At 38.5% G+C, this 6000-nt stretch overlaps 1 long non-coding RNA gene across 1 annotated transcript; it reads left to right on the top strand.

The window, feature by feature from the left end:
• The first annotated feature begins 3015 nt into the window (after positions 1-3015).
• Positions 3016-5769, top strand: LOC142053188 (uncharacterized). Its single transcript, XR_012659112.1, has 2 exons — positions 3016-3120; positions 3948-5769. It is a non-coding gene; the product is annotated as an uncharacterized LOC142053188 (long non-coding RNA).
• The last annotated feature ends 231 nt before the right edge of the window (positions 5770-6000 follow it).

Here is a 6000-nt window from a genome sequence, read left to right on the forward strand (position 1 = left end):
TGTCCTTGTCTCACAGTAGTGTTCAGAAGGCAAAATTCAATTTTGCTGGCATTACTGAGAAGTCTGATCCAGCTCCAACTGCCTGAAAGACTTCAAATCAGTATCTCCTACAATGCTGTCTGCTGAGGGGCTGAGCTGGAATCGCTTTTCTCTCTTCCTATTAAAACTGCACCGCTGTGCGTAGGGTAGTTTGAGAGAGAGAAATTTTACAGCCTAGTGGTTACAGTATTCACCTGGGAGGGGAAGCTGGGGGATCCATTTGTTGTGTAAAGGACTGTTTATTAAGTGGCCAAAGGAAAAAAAATAAGGAAAGAGGAGATAAAAGAGATGATAACAAACAGCAAAAGAGCTCACACTGAAAGGAGAATTTGATTCAGCGAATTCTGTTGAATTGGTTACTTTTTGATAATTTACTATGAAAAGGCAGCTTTAAAGAGATTTTGACTGTGAATGCAGTCTCTTCCTGTTTTCTGCTAACATCATAAATTTCTTATAAAGACAACTGGTCTTAAATATGCATTCTTCCATCTCTGAGCTGTTCCAGATGGGAAACAGCATAGTTTAGAGGGGAGCTGGATCAATAATCTTCCTAAATAGGAAAAAACCTAGGCAAAGAAAGACTTTTTGTAAGGTTTCCTCTGAGTCATTGAAGCTGGCTGGTTTTAGAATGTGATCTTGGGTTCAGGGCTTTAGTGGGAAGCTGAGATAAAACACTACTGTGGCTGTGAGTTATTGTTAACATGGGAAAAAGCACTGTGGTAACATTGGATGTGTCTGGAAGTGTTGTCTTTGCATTGATATAGGCACATTTGAAATGTACCTATTCATAGTTAACAAATACCTTGATTATGACATTAATTTCCAGTATGCTGAGATTATTTAAATTATTTTAAACAGCATCCAGGTAAATACTTACACTTTTAAAATCAATTGTAACATGTATAAAATCTATATTAAGATGACTTTGACTTGGTAAGACTAATGCCAAGATGATCAATAATAGCATTATTAAAGAAGGACATTTATCCTACCATTTCACATACAGAGAGATCTGCAAGCACCACAAAATAAACTGCTTGTAGCTTTATTTGCTGGTGCTGTTAAAGGAATCTGAAACCTTGCATGAAACTGGATCTGTCCCTTGGCGGTGATCCCAGTTAAGTAAGCATGTCATTTATTGATGTGCCAATAACATTGTTTCTGTGATATTTTTTCCTCCCAGAATTTTGCATGGATAAAAGGCTACTTCAGCCAATAATCTTGCTTAATATTATATCATAGAATAAAGCTGCCTCTGCTTTATTCTCCACTTTGTACAGCCGGGAATACTAGAACAGATCAGTGAAGAATTAACCATTTTCTTGATTGAGTTAAACTTGTTTGTGAAAGGATAAGCTACTAAGTATATGTTATATACACTGAAAGCAAAATGCAGTTTCTGTTTTGTATAGACTGTTATGTGATGTCTTAGGAGAAGAAAGTCCTCAGCTGTAACTCCAGATTCACAGCCGGACTCAAACTTCCTTAAAAGTAAATGTGAGATCTTAGTTTCAGCTTTTATCAGTAGATGGGCCTGGGTTTAAACAGTTAATTCAAGTCAGTTTAAATTCCATATTCTTATTTGTTTTCACCATAGTCAATTTTCTATGGCTAATTATAATTGAGTATAAATATGAGCATTCAAGAACTTGATTTAGACCTACAGGTTTGGGGGATTTTTTCCCCCACATCTTTTTCTTAGTGAAGACACTAAAGGCATGCTGCTTTTTCTCATTCCACTTCTTCACTGAAGCTGCTTAAGAAAATGAGATACAACAAATCCATTTAGGATTATGTTGAAAAAGCATCTCTGCTTTTAATATTAACCAGATTTTTACTGCTAAGTTTTGCTGGCAAATCTCTGAAAGTTTCAGCTTGCAACTTATCCGGATCGCTTAAATCTACAACACTGGCTTTGCAGTCTTGCAAGAACATCTGTTTTGATTTCCAATGCTATCTTTTTTTTTTAGTCCTAGAACAGTCTTCTTTAGTGTTTAGGAGATTTTTTCAGAATCTCAGAAGGCCTTAGTTTTAACTCCAAAACTAAATGAAAATCAAGAGGAAGTACCTCAGTATTATATTTTTTGTGCTAGCATTTTCACTGAATATATTCAGTGTAAATTGACAAGGAAACAGCTGAATGTCCACATCAGTTACTTTTCTATGACTTCATTGAAACCTGGCAATACAATAATGTTGTGCACTACACCTCCTATTGTGCCATAATTGGGGCATAGTTTATATATATATATATATGTTTATGTTGTAAAGAATTAATGAAACTAATAATTAATGAATATTAATGCATCTAGTAGCATCCTGTTGCTTTTCTTTGGTGGTAAGTGGAAGTATTTGGCAGGGGAAGTACTGGTCTGAATATAAATTTTTAAAAATTATTTTATCATTTTCAAAATAAAACACCTGAAAAAAGCTGATGTATTGCAACCAGATGGTGACCATCAGGTAAAGGAGGACTAGTTACACATCTTTTCCTTAAGTTGATTCATCTTTCTAAACACAAGTGTTAATAATGGTATCATGCACATCTGCACAATGGAAACCAAAACAGGTATGAATTAACTCTGGTTATCACTAAAAATTGGAACAAGTGCTCCAATGGGAAAAACAACGTGCTAGCTGCTGGTGTGTGTTCTCACAAGCTTCTTAGCTTAGCAGAAAAAAAGTTATTACCCAGTGCTCAATATCAGTTCCAAATAACTATTCCTTAAGAATGCTATTTTATATGTCAGATAATTTGTATACATTAATTTCTTAGTCCATGTTAATACAGATGTCTTTGCTCCACTGGCTAAATTTTTACCCTCTGATACACCCTCCCTTGTATATTAACACAAATACCGTACTAGTGTTGATACTATTGTATCCCAACCTTCTATCAAATTGTCTACCAAAATAAATCTGTCACTTTTTCTATAAATATTCCAACCTGAAAAATAATTATGTCTTTATTCACAGAATCACAGAATGGCAGGGGTTGGAAGGGACCTCTGGAGATCATCTTGTCCGACTCCCCTGCTTGAGCAGGGACACCCAGAGCAGGGGGCACAGGAACGCATCCAGGTGGGTTTTGAATGTCTCCAGGGAAGGAGACTCCACAGCCTCCCTGGGCAGCCTGTTCTGCTGCTCTGGCACCTCACAGGAAAGAAGTTTTTCCTCATATTGAGGTAGAAATTCCTGGGTTCAAATTTGTGCCCATTGTCCCTTGTCCTGTCATTGGGCACCACTGAAAAGAGTCCGGTCACATTCTCTTGACACCTGCCCTTTAGATATTTATAAGTATTGATAAGATCCTCCCTCAGTCTTCTCTTACGCAGGAAGAGAAAGACTGTTCCCCAAACAAACCCAGGTCTCTCACCCTTTCCTCATAAGGGAGGTGCTCCACTCCCCTGATCATCTTCATAGCTCTCTGCTGGACTCTCTCCAGTAGTTCCCTGTCTTTCTTGAACTGGGGATCCCAGAACTGGATGCAGTACTCCAGATGTGGCCTCACTAGGGCAGAGTAGAGGGGGAGGATAACCTCTCTCAATCTGCTGGCCATGCTCCTTTTAATGCACCCCACAATACTGTTGGCCTTCTTGGCCACAAGGCCACAGTGCTGGCTCATTGTCAACCTGCTGCCTACCAGCACTCCCAGGTCCTTCTCAGCAGAGCTGCTTTCCAGCAGGTCAACCCCAACCCAGCCTGTACTGGTGCATGGGGTTGTTCTTTCCCAGGTGCAGGACCTTGCAGTTGCTCTTGTTGAATTTCATGAGGTTCCCCTGGGCCCAGCTCTCCAGCCTGTCCAGGTCTCACTGGATGGCAGCTCAGCCTTCTGGTGTGTCAGCCACTCGTCCCAGCCTGGTATCATCAGCAAACTTGCTGAGGGTGTGCTCTATCCCATCATCCAGGTCATTGATGAATATGTTGAACAGGACTGGACCTAGCACAGACCCCTGGGGAACACCACTAGTGACAGGCCTCCAACCAGACTCTGCACGATCGATCATGACCCTCTGAGCTCTGCCATTCAGCCAGTTCTCAATCCACCTCACTGCCCACTCATCTAACCCACACTTCCTGAGCTTACCTATGAGGAGGCTATGGGAGACACTGCCGAACGCCTTACTAAAGTTGAGGTAAACAGCATCCACCGCTCTCCCTTCATCTACCCAGCCAGTCACACCATCATAGAAGGCTGTCAGGTTGGTCACGCATGATCTCCCCTTGGTGAATCCAAGTCAAAGACTGTAGGAACAAGGGAATACTCTATGAAGGGTATTCAATACCAACCAAGGGGAAGTCTTCCTTTCTCCAGATTTCCTCTCTCCTCTGGGGGCTGGGGTGCCTGAGGGCCAGCTTTAGTAAAGACTGAAGCAAAGAAGTAATTCAGTAACTGCCTTTTCTGCATCCTGCGTCACCAGGGCACCCACCTGGTTCAGCCCGGGCCCACTGTATCCCCAGTCTTTCTTTTACTACTGATGTATTCCATAGTTGGTATCAGATTGATGTGTAGTACCCTAAAAAAGCAGACGTACTTATGGGTAAAAAGCAAGTTAGTATATGCATTGTTTCACTTTATTAACAAAATTTCTGATTAAGTAGACCATTAAATGGCCTTTGTCATACTTGCACTGTTAGATACTATGATCATGTTATGACTTTTTTAGTACAGCTCACGTGAAAAATAAGTACTTTATTTCATTTTTAGTTGCTTTGGCTTCTCCTAAATGTTTTTCTCTTTTTTTTTTTTCTTCTGGGTAGGTTAATTTTTAAACAAAAATACCTTTTTAAAAACAAGAGTTGAATAAGATTTTTTTTCCCGTAAAGTTTAGAACACAAACCTTTTTGGCACATGCAGAAATTAACATATTAAAAATGCTGGCATGAAATAAAATGACATTTTTTTTAAAATCACCTTTTTCCCTTTTTTAACTCTTAAGTATTTGCCAAATTTTCCTAGAGCTTGCGAAAATCTTTGTTCCTGAGAATTCTCTTCTATGGAAAAATATGTGTATACATTTTTTTAATATTTCCCAGCTTTAATTCCAAGAGTCCATGGGAAATGCAAACTTTTTTTAGTTAGTATCAGATGCTACAAATGGTATTGGGATTTGATGACTGTGTAAATTATGGTAAATATTAACCCTTCTTGGATGTAAAGCATTCATGTAGCAATTTGATAGTTTTCAAATATACTCATAAGCCATTATTACCTACTGATGTATTTGAAAGAATAGTTATTATTTGTGACATCATGTATTTGTTATTTCTTATTTGTAGTGCACATAGGTTTGTTCACTTAAGTCACAAGATATCATTGTTCACTTTCCACCTTCTAGTCAGGAAAAAACCCAGACAGGTTAGTGAAATACACGTAAAGAATAATATTTTTAGTTGAATCTACTAATTTTCAGACTGTGCATGAAAACTTGTTGAACTCACGAATGATTACAAAGAGACCAAGTCTCTGTGAATTGCATGAATTTGGCATTTTTATTTTTCTGGTATTTTCTAAAGAGTCCTTGTGCTGTTTTACCAGCTCATGTTAGTTGTGTGGATACCATAATGCACCTTATGAATCTTTGTTAATATCAGGTGGGAAAAAATGTGTTAAAAAATAATTTAAGTAAAACAGTGACCACTCCATAATTCTGTCCACTTCCATTAGCTTATAATTGTGCTCTGCTGCTCATGTATTAAAATTTTTCACATTATGTCTCTTTTATAAAGGTTAGTGTTTGTTTATATGACTAGCTGCAAGGGTGGATGGGTAAAAGGAAAAAGAACGGTGGGGTTGTGTTTTCTTCTCTCTCTCTCTCTCTCTCTCGCTCACTCTCCCCCTCTTTTCTAAACAAGCTAAGAGTTTTTATAATTCATCACCTGGCTGACAGATGAGTTCTGCTGGAGAATATTAGAAAATGTCTCAAATCTCATATATATGCTAATGGTATGCTGAGACTG

The sequence above is a fragment of the Phalacrocorax aristotelis genome, chromosome 2 (assembly GCF_949628215.1).
Source record: "Phalacrocorax aristotelis chromosome 2, bGulAri2.1, whole genome shotgun sequence".
In the NCBI taxonomy this organism is placed as follows: Eukaryota; Metazoa; Chordata; class Aves; order Suliformes; family Phalacrocoracidae; genus Phalacrocorax; species Phalacrocorax aristotelis.